General features: G+C 48.7%; 1 long non-coding RNA gene across 1 annotated transcript in view; it reads left to right on the top strand.

The window, feature by feature from the left end:
- Positions 1-17,773, top strand: part of LOC108580599 — a 37,094-nt gene that overhangs the window by 4,044 nt on the left and 15,277 nt on the right. The window contains exon 2 of the long non-coding RNA XR_002515117.2: positions 17,392-17,508. This is a non-coding gene — a long non-coding RNA (uncharacterized LOC108580599). The remainder of the gene's footprint in view (positions 1-17,391; positions 17,509-17,773) is intronic.

The following is a 17,773-nucleotide window of genomic DNA, read 5'->3' as shown; positions in this document are numbered from 1 at the left end:
ATGTGTGTTCCTGAGACCACATGCGCTGGGGGCAACTATATTTCTTAAAGTTCTCCAAGTTGACTTCCATGTAGAATATGTTTATTAAAGGATAAGAATGAAAATGTGCTGATTTGAAGCTTACATATGCATTATTAAACTCTAACAGTTACTGTACCAGTTGTTAGAACTTAGATGAATAAAGGATATTTTCAGGACAAAGTATTTTACCACTGAAATTATTTAGACCTGCCATTGCACAGTGACCATAAAAGCAGACTGACTTCTCATCAGTTTTATTTTATCTTTAAATTCTGTAGGCCCCCCACCCCTTATTGCCTGCACCCAGAGAAGGTCAGTCCTACCTTCCTGTCCTCCCTAGGCCACTGATATTAATAACAATAAAAGCGATTGTGCATAGCACCCAGCAAGATCCAGCCTTTGTGCTAAGTACTGTTTATAAAAAGCAGCATTTCTAATCCTCACAATCCACATCTCAATTTAAAAAAGTGAGGTTCAGAGAGGTTAAGTAACTTGCCTAAAGCTACACAGCTAGAAAACAGAGCCAGGTTTTCAGTGCAGGTCCACATGACTCCAATGCCTAAGTTTCGGTTTTTGCTGCTGTTGTTTATTTCTGCTACTGCCCATAGAGCTCTCTGTGATATGTTTTTTAAGTTGAGGGGTAATGTATATACAGAAAAGTGCTTAAACTGCACTAATATTAATTATAGAACTTGACAACTCTTTTTTTTTTTTTTTTTTTTTTGAGACAGGGTCTGGCTCTGTCTCCCAGGCTAGAGTGCAATGGCATGAACATAGCGCACTGCAGCCTCAGCCTCCTGGGTTCAAGGGATCCTCCCTCTTCAACCTTCTGAGTAGCTGGTGGCATGAAGCAGCATGTCTGGCTAATTTTGACTCTTGACATATCTATGTACATGACTATATATATACCCATGTGATCATCACCCAGGTCAAGCTACACTTCCAGAAGGTTCCTTGTGCCCCTTCCAAGACTCTACCCTCTGTTCCCCAGGTACCCACTATTCTGACCTCTGTGGCCACAGATTAGTTGTTCCTGAGAGGAACAGTTTTAAGCCACGTCTATCTCTGAGGCAAGAAGGAAGACGGGAGAAATGAGGAGGTGTGAGGAAGAGAGTTGGAGGGAGACACGCTGGTCTGACATGTCCATCGCAGAGGAAGGAGACCCAGATGATGAGGAGGTGCAGCAGGGCATGGGTGTCGCGGATGGTGAAAAAGGCAGGGCTCCACGGGGCAGGGAGGTGGCAAGAACGGGGCAGAATGCTATGCCCACCTAGAGCCCTCTGAATCAGAGCATGGATTTTTCTTGGAATTTTTTCTCTCTGATAACTGAGGATAGGAAAGTGTGGGCAGTAGGGGCCCCGGGCCATGGCCAGATCAGGAAGCAGGTGTCATTGTCAAGGGTGTTTGGTGATGAAGTGTGAGGGATGGAGCTTGCACACACAGTTCAGCATGAGTGGGTGTGGCAGGAGTGGTAGGTGTGGCAGGAGTGGTGGGTGTGGCAGGAGTGGTGGGTGTGGCAGGAGCGGTGGGTGCTGCCACTTTGCTGATTGGTTTGCTGCGGTTCAGCCCTCCCTCCAAACTGTCCAGCTTTGGCACCAGAGGGATATGGGCGTCCAGGGAACCCAGGAGTCTTTTGGCTGCAGCCGCAGCCCCCACACAAGGGCCCAGGGTGAGTGTGGCTGCCCTTTGCTTTCCCAGGAGGAAACACAAGCTCAGAAGTCAACAGGTTCAAGCTTCAAATCCCTTCTCCCTACATCGACTTACAGGGCTGGGACCAGGGTGAGGTGACAGAGGCATGTCAGGTGCAACATTTAGGGAGACTCTCATCCTCAGCAGTTGACCTTGCACTTCCACAACCCCAAGAGTGAGCGCCTCGTTCAGAGTGAGGCACCCAGGTCACACAGGAGTTCGTAGTAGGAACTCCATCAATGTTGGTTGATGGCTAAATGGTGATTTCATAAGACTGTGCTGAGATCACAAACTAATGCCCACATCTCAGTGGCTTAACCCAGTGAAGCTTATTTCTTGCTCGTGAATAGTCCAAAGTGGGCCGGGCACATCCTGTAGCTCCTCCCTACTCAAGCGTGTGGTCCAAGGACCGATGGCATCAGCATCAACTGGTTGCATGTTGGAAATGCAGACTCCCAGGCCCCACTATCAGAATCTTCATTTTAATAAGACCCCCAGGTGATTTGCATGCACATTACAGTTTGTGAATCCCTGTTGTGGACCAGTGGCCTCCAAGGTCACCTTGGCAGGAACAAAGAGGGATAGAGAAGCCACATCATCAGTTCTACTCACATCTCATTAGCCAGAGCTAGCCACATGGCCCCAACTGCAAGGGAGGCGGGGAAATACCATCATCCTGTGTGTATCTATGAAGGTGACCCAGAGTGAGGGACAGCTAGGTAATATTCTTTGCTGCAGGTACCTTGGCATCTGGGACACGCCCTTTTGCTTCTCTGGGTCTCAGTTTCTCCATCTGTTAAAAAAAAATAAAAATAAAAGTGGCCTACATGTTCTTCCAGGCCTGAGCCAGAATGAACATTTTTAGCGGCTAAGAAATGCATCTGGCTGGGCACAGTGGCTCACACCTGTCATCCCAGCACTTTGGGAGGCCAGGCAGGTGGATCACTTGAGGTCAGGAGTTTGTGCCCAGCCTGGCCAACATGGCAAAACCCCATCTCTACTAAAAATACAAAAATTAGCTAGGCGTGGTGGCCTGTGTCTGTAATTTCAGCTACTCAGGAGGCTGAGGCAGGAGAATTGCTTGAAACCCGGTGGCGGAGAATACAGTGAGCAGAGATCGCACCACTGCACTCCAGCCTGGGCCACAGAGCAAGACTCCATCTCAAAAAAATAAGAAAAAATGCACCTGAAAAGTGAAACTTATGAAACATCACCATCAAGGCACAGCATATGGAAGCCACAAGTAAATATCTGCAGTTGAAAGGGTGAAGCCAGTCTCAGCCCTTTGCAGTTTGTCAGCTCCCAAGGTGTGTGCCCGCCTTCCCGCTTACAGCCTCTACCCCATGCCAAGTCCCAAGCTGACGCTGGGGAGGTGGAGCTCACAGGTGTGACACTAGGTAGGGGGGACAGAGAAAGCCAAAACAGATCCTGACCCCAGCAGGGCTGGAAGTGAGGAGGGGCAGTGCTCCAGTGGCTGGATGTACCAGGGTGTGAGTGAACACCTGTACCATGGCAAGGTCAACAGTCAGGTGAAAACCCCAACTGTGCTGCTAATTTGCTTCATGGCTGTGTGTGAATTCCCTCACTTCTCTGGACCTCAGTGCCTCAGTTTCCTGTTTTGGAGACTAGGATCTGTGGCAGAGCCTGACCAATGCCCATTCCAATATCCTTCTTCCCTCCTCCCTCAGTCACCGAACGCTGATTTTTTGTTTGGGGTGGCAATGCATTCAGCTTTGCAGGAGGCAGGGCCCCAGGATAGGTTCCAGCACTGAGATACAAGCAGAAGTGCTGTGTGCCGATTCTGGAAAGGCTCCTTAAAAGGAAGGGCTTCCCTTTGGTGACTCCAGCACTGCTCATTGCTCCCTCCTGCTTCCAGTCAGTAGTAGGGACGTGATGGTGGAGTTCCGCAGCCATCTTTGGACCATGAGGGTACCCTGAGGATGGACTTCGTGTGCAGAAGAGGGTGAAGGAGAAATAAAGGAACTCAGATCCCTGATAACACCCAGAGCTGCCAAACACACCCTGGACTCTACGTGTAGATTTCATTCATGTGATTAGAAACATAATAATTGTGTGTGAGTGTGTGTGTGTGTGGAGAGAGACATTATGTTATATATACACTATTTTTATACTTATGTATATATACCTTTATTTATTTATTTTTTTGAGATAGAATCTCGCTCTGTTGCCTAGGCTCAAGTGCAGTGGCACAATTACAGCTCGCTGCAGCCTCCACCTCCTGGAATCAAGCAATCCTCCCAGCTTAGCCTCCTCAGTAGCTGGGACTACAGCCATGTGCCACCATGCCTGACTAAATGCTTTTTAAAAAAGTTTTGGCAATTTGTTGCCCAGGCTGGTCTTGAACTCCTGAGCTCAAGCAATCCTCCTGCCTCAGCCTCCCAAAGTGCTGGAATTACAGGCATGAGCTACCATGCCCAGCTGTGCTTTTTAAATGTGTGTATGGGTATATATATATGTATACATTTTATATATAATGTATATTTATATGTATATATTATATATTTTTAAAACTTTCTATTTAAGCCAAAATTATGTTGTTTTTCTGGTTAGTTATTGCTGATGTAAAAGTGTCATTGATTTTTGTTGCTGACTGTGTATCTGGCAACCTTGCTGAACTCTCTTATTTTTTCTAATATTTTGTCAGTTTATTGGGTTAGTTTTTCAAGGTAGATGATCACACCATGTACACACAATGACAGTTTTATCTCTTCCCTTCCAATAATTACACCTCTTATTTTCTTTCCTTATAGCTCTAGCCCGGCTCTCCAGCTCTGTGTATTAAATAGTAGCGGTAATAACTAGCATTCTTGCCTTGTTCCTTATCTTAAAAGACATATATTATATAAAAAGTTTCTCCACTAGGAATATTTTCTGTAGGTTTTTGGTATTAAAAATCCCTTCTAAATTAAGGAACTTCTCTCATGCTCCTAGTTTGCTAAGAATTTTTAAAAATCATAAATACATAAGCTTTATGTATTTATAAGTAAAAACTTTTTCTTCGTCAGCTGACATTATTGGATTTTTCCTTTTGATTGAATGATGTAGTGAGTTACCCTGGTGGATTTTCAGATGTGGATGCTTTTCTGGGATAAACGCTTCCTGATGGTGATGTAGTATCATTATTTTAACTCTGCTGGACTCAGTCAGGAAAGATTTTGTTTAGTGTTTTTCTATCCATGTTCATAAGTGAAATGGACCTACACTTTTCTTTTTGGTATTGTCTTATCTGGCTTTCATAATGAAGACAACACTTCTAAAATAAGCTACATTGGTTTCTTTTTTTCTTGTGTTTTCTTTTTAAGCAACTTGCATACGATAGGAATTAATTGTTTCTAGAAAGTTTCTGCAGACCGGGCGCGGTGGCTCACACCTATAATCCCAGCAGTTTGGGAGGCCGAGATGGGTGGATCGTTTGAGTCCAGGTGTTTAAGACCAGCCTGGGCAACATAGCAAAACCCCATCTCTACTAAAAACACAAAAATTAGCTGGGTGTGGTGGTGCATACCTGTAGTTCCAGCTACCTGAGGGGCTGAGGCAGGAGGATACCTGAGCCTTGGGAAGCGGAGGTTGCAGAGAGCCAGGATTGGGCCACTGCACCCTAGCCTGGGTGACAGAATGAGAACCTTGTCTCAAAAAAATAAATAAATAAATAAATAAATAAAATACAGGTTCAGCAGTACTTACCCACGAGAACATCTGGGCTGATTTTTGGGGGAGTGGGAGGGCTTTGACACCATTACAATTTCTGTAATATTGATTGACCTATTGAAATTCTCTACTTCTTCTTGGGCCAATCTTTTGACATGTTATATACCTTTCTAGGAATTTCTTCATTTTCCTAGAATCTTCAAATTTATAAGCATCATAAATACAAAAGGACCTTATCAAAAATTTTTTCCACATCAATTGACATCATAGATTTTCCTTTGGATCTAATGATGTAGTGAATTACACTGGTGGATTTTCTGGAATGTTTTTCTGGGATAAACCCTTGCTGATGGTGATGTGGTGTCATTATTTTAATTCTGCTGAATCCAGTCAGCAAATATTTTGTTTAGTGTTTTTCTGTCTAAATATTCATAAGTGAAATGGGCCTATAATTTTCTTTTTTGTGTTGTTCATAACAGCTTTTAAATTACTTCAAATTCCTTGGTCAACGTTGTTCCCCCTTTTTACTCGGCGTTTGATTTTACTCCCTTGCCTCATACTTCTTTCATCCTGATCAATGTCATCAGGAGTCTCTACCTCATGTTAATTTCATCCTAGACATGGCTTCTGGTTCTGTTCATCTTCTGCAGTTTTCCTTTGTTCTCGTATTCATTGATTTGTTCCCGTATTCATTGATTTGTTCCCAGAAGCTTTTCTGTTAAACACAGCTGAGCCTTTCTTTGGCTCTTAACGACTCTGAGTAGTTCCATGTCTTCAGTGAGGTTACATACTTCATGGAAGCCTCATACAAGGCCCAGCAAATAGCCCTGGCCTGCCTGGGGCTGGGCTTCTGGCCCCAGACATGAGGCTCCATCTCTCCAAAGCTGGCTCTACGCTGCCCCTGCCTTGGCCATGGTGGGACGGGCGAAGAGGAAAGTGCTGAGTGCTGCCTGCTCAGCTGGCTTGCAAATGTCCAGCCCCCAGGCACCTCCCTATGACCTCCTCTCACCACATATTCCCCGGTTTGGGCAGGAATTCAGAGGTCTGCTCCTGGCCCTGAGCTCCCAGGTGCCATGCAATGGCTCCCCTGGGGCAGCTGTGGGGCTTGAACAGTTTAATGCTTGGCTCCAGTCTGAGCTGGCAAGAATGAGCGTGCAGGGACTAACCCGGTCCTCACTAAGGCTGGGATGGAATGTGCAGCTCACAGCACACCCATGTGACTGCCTCCTCTGCACACGGCAGCACACACCAGTCCCAGCCAGGCTTCCTGACAATGAAGTCGTCCTCATCTGCTGGGAGAGGGTGTTGTCATAGGGGTGGTGCCAGGCATGCAGCTAGTGAGGCATAGACCAGCCTGCTGGGGAACTGGAGGTCATATGGAGGATGGAAATAGCTTTTAAATTAACATGAAAGTTTATGTACAGGCCTAGCATGCCCGGGAAAAGGCACTGAGCCTGGCACTTTAGGCTCTAGGTACCTACTTGCTATGTATGAATGAATAAATGAATTGAAAGACCCAAGCTCTAATCCCAGCTCTATTGCTGTGCATCCTTAAGCAAGTTTCTTGGCCTTGCTCGGCCTTAGTTTCCTCATCTGTAAAAATGGTAGAGGAGTGAATCTCATCTTTTTTACACTTTCCTGGCTTTAGGGGTGTATGTTTCTATGCTTGAAAGCATTTATGGGGCGGCAGCTCTGACCTGAAGAGAGGCAGGGAGGGAGGGCCTCAAGATTGCAGAGTCCCTGAATGTCAGAGGCAGGGTGATTCCTACAGGCTCTGGTGTCAGACGAATTACCAGAGTTCAGGAGACCCCACTGAGTTGGAATCAGTTGGTCAGAAGGGAGCAGGCACCAGGGCAGGGGTGGCTTTGTTCTTGACCAAATATCTCTTGGAGAAGGCAGACAGCAGGTTAGTTATTCCCTTCCCATCCAAGAGCCCCTTCATCAGTCAGGATATCCAGGCTCCAGGGACTTACCCCTCACTGTCTGAGGCCCTACAGATGCCATTATCTGCCTGATTTATTCATCCACCTGTCCATAAACCCAACTGTCCATCAATCCACCTGTCCATCAACCTACCTATCCATCAATCCAGCTATCCATCCATCCAACCATCCATCCATCCATCCATCCATCCATCCATCCATCCATCCATCCATGTATCTATTCTTCCATCCATCCGTCCATCCATCCTTCCATGTTTGTCGTTCCATTTGTCCATTCATCTACCATTTGGTCACTCATTCCATCCATCCATCATCCATGTATTCCATCCATCCATGTATCTATTCTTCCATCCAACCATTCATTCATTCATCCATCCATCCATCCATTTATGCGTTCATTCAGCAAACACTGAATGTAATGGGTCATTCCCTACTATTAAGAATAAAAACTAAGGTCTCTGTCTACCATGAGCTCACAGACTAGAGGGCAATATAGAGACAAGCAAAGAGATGATTCCAGCACAGTAAGTGGGAGGTACTAGGTACTGAGGGTGAAGAGATGGAGGACCTAACGCAGCCTGGGAGGTGAAGGAGGTGGTTTTGAAAGGCTTCCTGGAGGAGGTGACATCTGAGCTGAGTCTTGGAGCATGATTAGGAGTTGTCCAGGTGAAGAGGAAAATAAAACAGAGCAGCAGGAAAGTACGAAGGTCTGGAGGTGGCATGAGAGCAGGAGCTGTTTGGGGAGCTGCGAGTAGCTGAGCCTGGATGAAACCATGAGAGCCAGTTGGAGGTGGGGTGAGATGAAGCTGTGAGGCTGTGTGTAGTTGGGGGGGACGTTTGCAACTTGAGGTGGGAATGGGGACTGAGGCCTTGGGCACATCCAACAACTATCTGGAGAGGTAGAAAGCCTCTGGGTCAGGCATGGGAACTCCAGGTTCCTTCCTCCCTTCTACCCCTGAGGGACATTAGGCAGCTCACCTGGCCTCTCTGGGCCTCAGTTTCCCAGCTGTGATGTGACAGGTTGCCCTTTTAGCCTCTTGGAACTCTTCCAGCTCTGAGCGAGCTCCTGAGTCACATGTGGTCAGCAAAACCAATGCCCACGTGAACATCTGGTCTGGCCTTAGGAGGGAGTTAATTGTTCCCAGTCTCTATGTGTGTTAGGGGGAGGGCGTGGGGGGCTTTGGTTAGGGGAACCTTGGTTAGGAGCCACCCCCGAGGAGCTCCCAGTCATGGGATGACAGGATGTGCTGAGAAGGGAATGAGTCACTGGTCAATCATAAGCTTGGGCCCCAGGGTCCCCGGATGGGGGCAGGGGAGCCCCATTCCCTGCTTATCACAGAGCCCCCTTCTCAAGACGGCTGACCCTTTGCTAGAGCAAACCCCCATGCCACATTCCAATATTTAAAACAGGCCCAAGGACAGTGGTTTGGGTTGAAGCAAATGGTGAGAGCCGTCACCCAGAGCAGTCCCCAAGGCCCCACCGAGGAACCCCTCCAAGTCTAAGAGTCCAAACACCCAAATCCCTCAGAGGAGTGACAGGCCCAGAGTCAGTAGGGACTGACCGGAGCTCACGCAGCACGTTCATTCACTGCTCTCCTCTCCTGGGCTCTGACGCTGCCCTTCCCCCTTCCTGGAGAATGGAAGGTAGAGCCAGGCTCCTCCACCATCCCCTGCTCTCTGCAGAGCCTCCCTTCCCTCCAGGAGGTCGTGTGTCCAGTGGCACCTCCTCTCAGCTCAAGTACATGGTGGCTCCTTGGTGGCACCATAGGAAACATAGCTGAACCATGCTCTGCCCTGGGCATGATCCCTGCAGCATTTGTCTCCATCTCTGGGTCTGTGTCTACACCTTTTCAATGCGAAGAGTGAGAGGCTGGGATAACTAGCATGGCGCAGGGCTTAATATGTGTCGTGTGTATAGGCAATCCTCACAGAAACCCCGTAAAGGAGGCATCATTATTATCCTCATTATACCCATGGGGAAACTGAGGCACCAAGAAGTTGAGTGACTTGCCCAAGGTCACATAGCCAGTAGGAAGCAGAGCTGGGATGTGAATCCAGGGGGCTGGCCCTTGAGTCCCTGCTCTCACTCATTGTGCTATATTGCCTCTTAACAGATGATCCCAAAGCACCTGCTAGTTCCTGCTGCCTGGCATTTGGACAGTAAGATAGAGATGATTCAAGGGAAAGAGGGAGAAGCTCTGGGCATTTACTCACTGTGTGACCTTGGGCCAGACACTTCCTCTCTCTGAGCCTCAGTTTCCAAGCAGGTTTGTTGTGAGAATGCAGGGGCTGGGGCAGTGGCATTCAGGAGATGGTAGCAGTGATCGTGGTTAGTATTCCTTCAGTGCCTACCCTTGCCCCACGGCCCCCTGCAGACACTCTCTTTGGGTGGGGAAGAGGTGGCAGCTGCAGTGGAGACCTTCTCTTCCATCTCTGAGCTACCCGGGGGTGTCCCCAGGAGAAGTTTTCCCTCAGATCCCTGGAAAGGACAAGCAGGAGAAAGTCTAGCCACACCCTGTCTCTCGGGCGCAGCCCCTGCTCCATGTTCAGAGCCCAAGATCTGGTCCTCTTAGAGGCCAGTTCACCCTCAGGGACCGGCGTGGGCATATGGGCTGCCCAGGCGGCAGCGAGGGGGCAGTTAGACCAGCTTCCAGAAGCCCGGGGTTGGGGGCACGTGGGACAGGAAGACCTCAGTGCCCCACCCCACCAGCCCCATCAGCTCCCCTAGCCCCAGAGAAAACATTTCATTACTGGAAGCCCAGCCAGGCAGAGGGGGTGGAAGTGGCCTTGTTGAAGGAAACCGCACAAGGTCAGCCAAACCTCAGCCCCTCTTGGCCAGCAACCCACAGACCAACCACGTGGGGCTGGCTCTCCGGGTGTTTACGGAAACGCTGGCCCTGAGGTCGGCCCAGCTGCTGGGCTGGGATCCCCTGGGACACCCCCAGGCCTCAAAGTGCCAGCTTGGCAGGAGCCTTCAGAGGCTGCAGCTGGGGCCTTGTTTGCCTCCACGGTCCACCTGGGAAGTGGAACACAGAGAAGCCCGGTGAGCAGTGGAGATTGGCCAGGTCTTCAGGCCTCCCTGGACAGCTGCCTGAGCTGGGACCAGAGGCCAGGCCCTTTCCAGATACCCCTGGGAAAGGGACATCATCTCGGGAGAGGGACATGGAAAGTGGACTGTGGAGGCAGATGGCCTGGGTTTGAATTCTGGCTGTGGCCTTCTCAGGCTCTTAACTCTGAGCAGTTTACTTAGCTTTTCTGTGCCTCAGTTTCCCCATCTGTGAAATGGGAATGGTGATAAGAGTACATACTTCACAGGGGTGTTGACATAATTAAATGATTTTAGTAAGTGATGTTTTTTTTTTTTTTAATTTATTATTATTATTTTTTTTAGTAAGTGATTTAAATAAGTGATCATTGGCCAGGCGCAGTGGCTCATGCCTGTAATCCTAGCACTTTGGGAGGCCCAGACAGGCAGATCATTTGAGGTCAGGAGTTCGAGATCAGCCTGGTGAACATGGCGAAACTTCATCTCTTAATACAAAAATTAGCCGGGCATGGTGGTGCATGCCTGTAATCCCAGCTACTTGGGAGGCTGAGGCAGGAGAACCGCTTGAACCTGGGAGGAAGAGGCTGCAGTGAACCAAGATTGTGCCTTTGTACTCCAGCCTGGGTGAGAGAGCGAGACTCCATCTCAAAATAAATAAATAAACAAACAAACAAACAAAATTTAAAAATAAATGAATAAATAAGTGATCATTTAATAGATGATCTAAGTGATGTGCTTAGAATAGTCCTTGTCACAAACTAAATGCCACCCTTAGTGCCACCGCATTCTGCCTAGAGTGTCCTCCCTCCTCTGAGATCCTCCTGCTCTGCTCAGGTCAGACAAGTGCTCCTCTGAACTCCCGAGTGTTTGTTATGGAAATCTCTTCCACTTAAACATTTGCTGAGCATTCCGACCGTGAATAATGAGGAACTGAGGTTACAGAGACAAATCCAGTTTAGATCCTGCCCCAGGGAGCTCCAAAGCTAAGGCAAGGATGGGAGGTGAGGCCTGTGCAGTTGGGCAGGGTGACATCCCTAATTATAGTCTCCATGGTAATGAACTGGGGTAACTAATTGGCTGTCCAGTCTTTGTGTTTGTGGGAGCAGGGGCTATATGGTCCCTCCTCTGCTCCGTCCTGGAGACCAGCTCAGAGCCTGGCACCAAGCTGCTAATGACCGCCTGGCACTAGGACTACATGAACACCCGATGCACTTGGAGCCCTGGCCAAGCTGCCCACACTAAGCCCGTGGCTTCCTTCACCCTCAGCACCTTAATGGAATAGGGCGTATCATTCTATGCTCAGAGAAGCAAACTGAGGCTCAGAGACGCCAGCCCAATGTCCCACAGCTGGCAGGAGATACAGCTGAGGCTGAACCCACATCTAAGTTCAAAGCCTGCATTTTTAGCTACTCAGCCATATATGATCTTCCTGCAATGTCAATGTAGTATCAGATTACACAGCAACCCTCAGCCTGGGAGTTCGGAGGAGCACCCAGCCTGAACCAAGAGGATCCAGAGGAGGGGAGGGAGGACTTTCCAGGCAGAGGGATCCACCTGCAGAAAGGTAGGGCTGGGCCCTGCGCTGTTCCCAGAGACCTGTGTGTGGAATAGCAACAACTGTGGTGTGCAGGGCTGGGGTGTGTGAATTTTGGGAGCAACGGGTGGTGGGGTTGAGGAACATCTGCAAACAGCCTTGAATGTTGGGACAGGGTTTTAGACTATCCTGTGGGGTAGGAGTCCTCAGAGAGTTCCAAGCAGGGCCTGCATGTGGCCAGGATGGGAGCTGAATTACAAAGAAAGGAGTAGGAGCCTGGGAGAAAACCTATTTGCCCAAATCACAAGCCTCAGCATCATTACCATGGAGGAGCTGTCTCCCCTAAATCAAAACTTGCCTGCCTGGAGTTCCGCTTCATTTAAAGCAATGTGTGCATGTATTGGGGGTCCAGAGCCTGGGCACGGAGCAGCCAGGCTTCAAGTCTTTGGAGCCCCAAAATGTGCCTTCCTCCCCACCCCAACCCCAGGGCCTTCAATGCCTTCCTCTGGGGTTAACCCCATTGTGGCCACAGTGGCTGCCAGCAGGGAGGAGGCACAGAGGTGGTGGGAACAGGACTGAGGGGCACACAGGGCCCTCAGCAGCCAGCCTTACCCCCCAGCTCATCCAGGATTCAGACAAGTCCAAGTTCAGATCTTGGATCTGCCATAGGCGTGAGCTGCGACCCTGGCCAGGTGCCTTCAGATCTTGACACCTGAGCTACCACACTAGTCACATAAAGACAATAGTAAATGCGAGGGCAGCATGAGGACTGTGGAGACCCTGGGCGGCAGGCGTGCAGCGCGGCGCCACCCCTGCTCTGGTACAGTGTGAGCGCTCGATGCTGTTATTACCATAGCCTACAGCAGAAGCCACCGTTATTACCATAGCCTACAGCAGAAGCCACCGTCTGGTCTGGGAAGGACTTGGAAACACCCTGCTGTGGCCTAGAGATGCACAGAGAGCATCTGGTCCCTCTGCCTGCTCTCAGGAGCCCAGGGCCTGACTTAGCTCAGGGAGGCCAGTTTCCCACAGTGAACACTGAGGCCACTGCTTGGAGCCATCTGTGTGTACCCTGCAGGGCAGAAGCTGGCAAAGAGTGGAAGAGGCAGTGTTCTGGGTTCCATCTCGTGGGTTTTGGGGATTAAGCCGTCTTGATTCTGCCCTCAGTTCCATCCTTTTCTAACAGTGGACAAGTTACTCAATTTTTAAGTGCCTCCATTTGCTCATTTGAAAAATAGGTATAATCATAGTCCCTACCTCATAGGATCATTGTAAAGATTAGATGAGATCCGACATGTAAATGCTTAGCCCAGGGCCTGGCACATGGTGAGCACTTGGTAAATATTAGCAATCACTGTTTCCAGGCCATCCACACAGAGCAGGAGATACGGGACAAGGAAACAGTAAATACTGGGAATTAAACCATGCTACCAGGGAATAAATTATAAAAAGGGTGTAATATATACAAGTGGAGGCCACGGTGAGAGGTCCAAGGCAGGGCCATTGCTGGGAAACAGGCCCAGTCAACCTCAGAAAGGCAATCAATAACAATAATAGGAACAGGCCAGGTGCAGTGGCTCATGCCTGTAATCCCAGCCCAGCACTTTGGGAGGCCGAGGCGGGTGGATTACTTGAAATCAGGAGTTCTAGACCAGCCTAGCCAACAGGGTAAAACCCCACCTCTACCAAAAATACACAAATTGGCTAGGCACGGTGGGTCACGCCTGTAATCCCAGCACTTTGGGAGGCCAAGGCGGGCGGATCACAAGGTCAGGAGATCGAGACCATCCTGGCTAACACGGTGAAACCCCATCTCTACTAAAAATACAAAAAAATTAGCCGAGTGAGGTGGCGGGCGCCTGTAGTCTCAGCTACTCAGGAGACTGAGGCAGGAGAATGGCGTAAACCCGGGAGGCGGAGCTTGCACTGAGCCGAGATCGCACCACTGCACTCCAGCCTGGGGGACAGAGAAAGACTCCGTCTCAAAATAAATAAATAAATAAAATAATACAAAAATTAGCCAGGCATGGTGGTGCGCACCTGCAATCCAGCTACTCGGGAGGCTGAGGCAGGGGAATCACTTGAACCCAGAAGGCAGAAGTTGCCATGAGCCAAGATCGTGCGCTCCAGCCTGGGCAACAGAGCGAGACTCTGTCTCAAAAAAATAAAAAAGAACGATAACAGCATTTTACCCACGAGTGAGCACTAAGGGCATGCTAGGTGCTGTGCTAACATGCTTTGTATAAAACATCTCATTTCCTTCCCATGACAACCCTGGGAGTCAGGGCTGGGGCCAGGATGAGGCAGCAAGGTGACCAGGGTGCAAATCTACTGAGGCGCTCACCCTGGGGCCTGCGCAAGTGCAGGGTTGGCGCCTCAGAACAAGTACCTTCTTAAATGTTATGCATTGAGCACCTGGCTGGCTTCACCCTAGTCCCACCCCTGCTGAGAGGTTGATATAATAATTAGTCCCATTTGATAGATGTGAAAACCAAAGTTTCCCCACATGAGGCGCCTGTCCAATGTCACATAGCTGGGGAGGAAGAGGCAGACCCCAGGATTTCGAAGCCTAGAGTTATTTTTACTCTGAGGAGCTGCCTCCCAGCCTGGGGATGGAAGGTTCCAGTCCACCTCCCAGTGGTCCAATAACTGGAAGAGCTGCCTAGAACCACCCTCCTCTGGCTGGTCTGGGTGGCTGGGAGAGCTGGCCTCCCCGGTGGAGGTCTGGAGATTCCTCTCCACATTCCTGGGGGTTAAATCTGTGGACCCGGGTTCCCAGCATCAGCCACCACGTTCCCCAGAAGGAATCTCTATTCATAACAAACCCTAAAGGTCACTCGTCTGGGAAAGAGTGTTCTGTCTCCACTCCAGGGCAGGACAGAAGGCCCCAGTCTTTGTGAGAGCACAGGGTCCCCAGAGGCAGATCACCTGCTTTTGGCCAGCCTGTGAGCCCCTCTTCCTCCTCTGCATCTCCTCCGTAGATGATACCTAGAGAGGATGAATACGCATCCTAGTTGGAGATGAATGAATATTCCCCGCAGAGAGCAGTCATGTGCTAAATGCATGGGCTCTGGACTCAGCCTACCTGAGCTCAAATCCCCCTTTCATCACCTCCTATCCATGTGGCCTTGGGGAAGTTACTTTTCCTCCCTGTGCCTTAGTTTCCTCTTCTGTAAAATGGGGGATAATAATAACATCTACTGCACAGGGTTGTCATGAGGATTTAATGCCATCTACTCACTCAACAACTATTTACTGAAGGCCTACCAACTTCCAGGCAGTGAGTAATATGGCAGTGAATACAATAGACGCAACTCCTTACCTTCAATTTTTTAAAAGAAAATATCCTGATGAATATTATTTACTTCAGAAAATGCCAGCACCAAAACACATGGCACAAGTATAGTGAAATGTTAACAGTTGGAAATCTAGATGATGGGTAAGCAGTAAATGGGTCTTCATGATAGGTTTCTGTATGTTTGAAGTTTTTTATAAATAAAAGGGAAAAGAAAACAGAGGGGGAGAGAGAGAGAGGAATATCTGCCATTTTGAAACTTACAATCAAGTGGGGGGAAACAGACAATAAAAACATAAGTATAGCTGGGCGTGGTGGCACGCGCCTGTAGTCCCAGCTATTTGGGAGGCTGAGGCAGGGGAATGGCTTGAACATGGCGGAGGTTGCAGTGAGCTGAGATCATGCCACTGCGCTCCAGGCTGGGCGACAGAGCGAGACTCTGTCTCAAGAAAAAAAAAAAAAAAAGGAAACCATGTGGTGTGTCAGTTGATGTTAAGAAGAGGAATAGAGAATGGCCAGGGTGGTGGAGGAAGTTCCTTTTAAATCAGGCAGTCAGGGAAGGCCTGGGAAAGTGACATCAGACAGGAGAGCCTAGTTCTCCCAGCTTCCAGGCCTAGGTGCTCCCAGTGTCCATGTACAAACTTCTGCCCAGGGAAAGGGTCGTTGTCAAAGCCCAGGAGCCAAGCCTTTTGAGATTGTGGAATCCTGAATTATGTGCAGCAGATAGTCTCAGTCTGAAATTCAGATGGGCTGGAAATGTATTCTATTTTAAATTCATTCTCATTTCAATGCTCCATTCCATATGTGGGCAGAAAATTCATCTTATTCTATTGGGATTTTTTTTCCCCAACCCCTTCACTTTCCCAACTCCATTCATTTTTCCCCCGATTGTGTCTAGATGTGAGGTTGTCTCAGGCCCTCTTGGCCATTTTATCTCTTGAGATCCTCCCTGCTGTCTGCTTCTGAATTCTTCAAAGCTCTCTGGGGCCCACTGACCAACAAAATCCAAAATACGCTCACTTATAGATTTTTCTCTGACCTCCTTCCCTGCCTTCTTAGATGGGAGGAAAGAGGGAGGTGGGGAGAGGTGTGGGTCAGTCAGGGTAGGGTGAGTTCTGCTACAGTAACAGCAATGCTCACGTCCTGCTTCTCAGTGGCTCCTGATGCACATCCCCTGCTGGGCAGCTGCTGCCCTGCTCTGTGTCTCCTTGCTCCTGGATCCCAGCTGATGGAACAACCACCATTTCAACTGTTGCACAGCAGAAGCAAGAGAAAGCATCGAGCCACAGACTGGCTCCTAAAGTCTCCCCCAGGAAGTGGCACACTTTGCTTCTGTGCACATTTCATTGGCCAAAGCTTGTTACTTGGCTCTACCTAACTTCAAGCAGAGGAGGGAGTTCAAGTGGAAATCCTACTAGGGGCCTGTGCTGTGGTCTGAATGTGTCCCCCAAAGTTCAAATGTTGAGACCTAATCCCCACAGTGATGGTCTTAAGAGGTGGGGCCTTTGGAAGTTGATTAGGTCAGGAGGGCTCCACCCATGAATGGGATTAGTGTTCTTGTAAAAGAGGCTTGAGGGAGCCCATCTGTCCCTTCTGCCATGTGAGGACACACAGAAGTCACCATCTATGAGAAACAGGCCCCCACCAGACACTGAATCTGCTGGAGCCTTGATCTTGAATTTCCCAACTTCCAGAACTGTGAGCAATGAATTTCTATTGTTTATAAATTACCCAGTCTAAGGTGTTTTGTTATAGCAGCCTTAACAGACTAAGACACCCTCAAAGGAAAAGAAACAGAGTATTTGTGGACAGTCCCTAAAGACAGTCACAGGAAGTGAGAGCCTCTTTCAGATTCATTAGGTGTTCAAGATGCCCAAGTCCCTTAGGAATGTTCTTTCCTGGGAGGAAGGGGTGTTTTTGAAACCCAGAAATGTATTCTCTGCTTTTACTAAAACATCTGTTTCCTGAGTCAGTAGATGTTCTGCAGTCTAACTGCCTAAATAGGGAACAAAAAATCCAAGGAGAAAACTCATGCAGCCTTAGAGTCCTAGATTTTGAGTATCATGTAATCTTAGACTGGAATCTGAGAAAATGGGATCTGAGAATCTTGCAACCACAGATTTCAAACCTGAAAGGTCTTTGAATCTAATATCACTTTCTATGCAGTAACTGCCTTAACAATCTTTCTTTGCAGGTGGCCACCAGACTTTCTCTGCTTGTCTCCTCCCAGGACCATGGAGTTCACCACATCCCAAGGCAGCCTATTCCATCATGGATGAGCTCAAAGTGTTTGAAAGTTCTGCTTTATCAAGTGAGCCAAACTTCCTCCCTCAGGACCGTCCACTCCAGGGCCCAGTTATTGTACTGGAGGAGCGAGGGTAAAGCCATCACCAGGACAACCCTGACGACAGGCTGGACTGGCAGCCAGCTTTTGGGGATGACTTCAGGGAACCCTGAATAGCCATGGGAGTCAAATGTATTACTCCTCTGATGCTTAAAATTCCACTATAATAGTCTGGTGGGTTTCTGTTAGGGAGGCTTATACATGATGGAAAGAGTAAAGGCTTGAAATCAGC

Source organism: Papio anubis, chromosome 16, assembly GCF_008728515.1.
Source record: "Papio anubis isolate 15944 chromosome 16, Panubis1.0, whole genome shotgun sequence".
In the NCBI taxonomy this organism is placed as follows: domain Eukaryota; kingdom Metazoa; phylum Chordata; class Mammalia; order Primates; family Cercopithecidae; genus Papio; species Papio anubis.
Note: the sequence above shows the minus strand (reverse complement) of the source record. Positions and strands in the feature narration are given on the sequence as shown.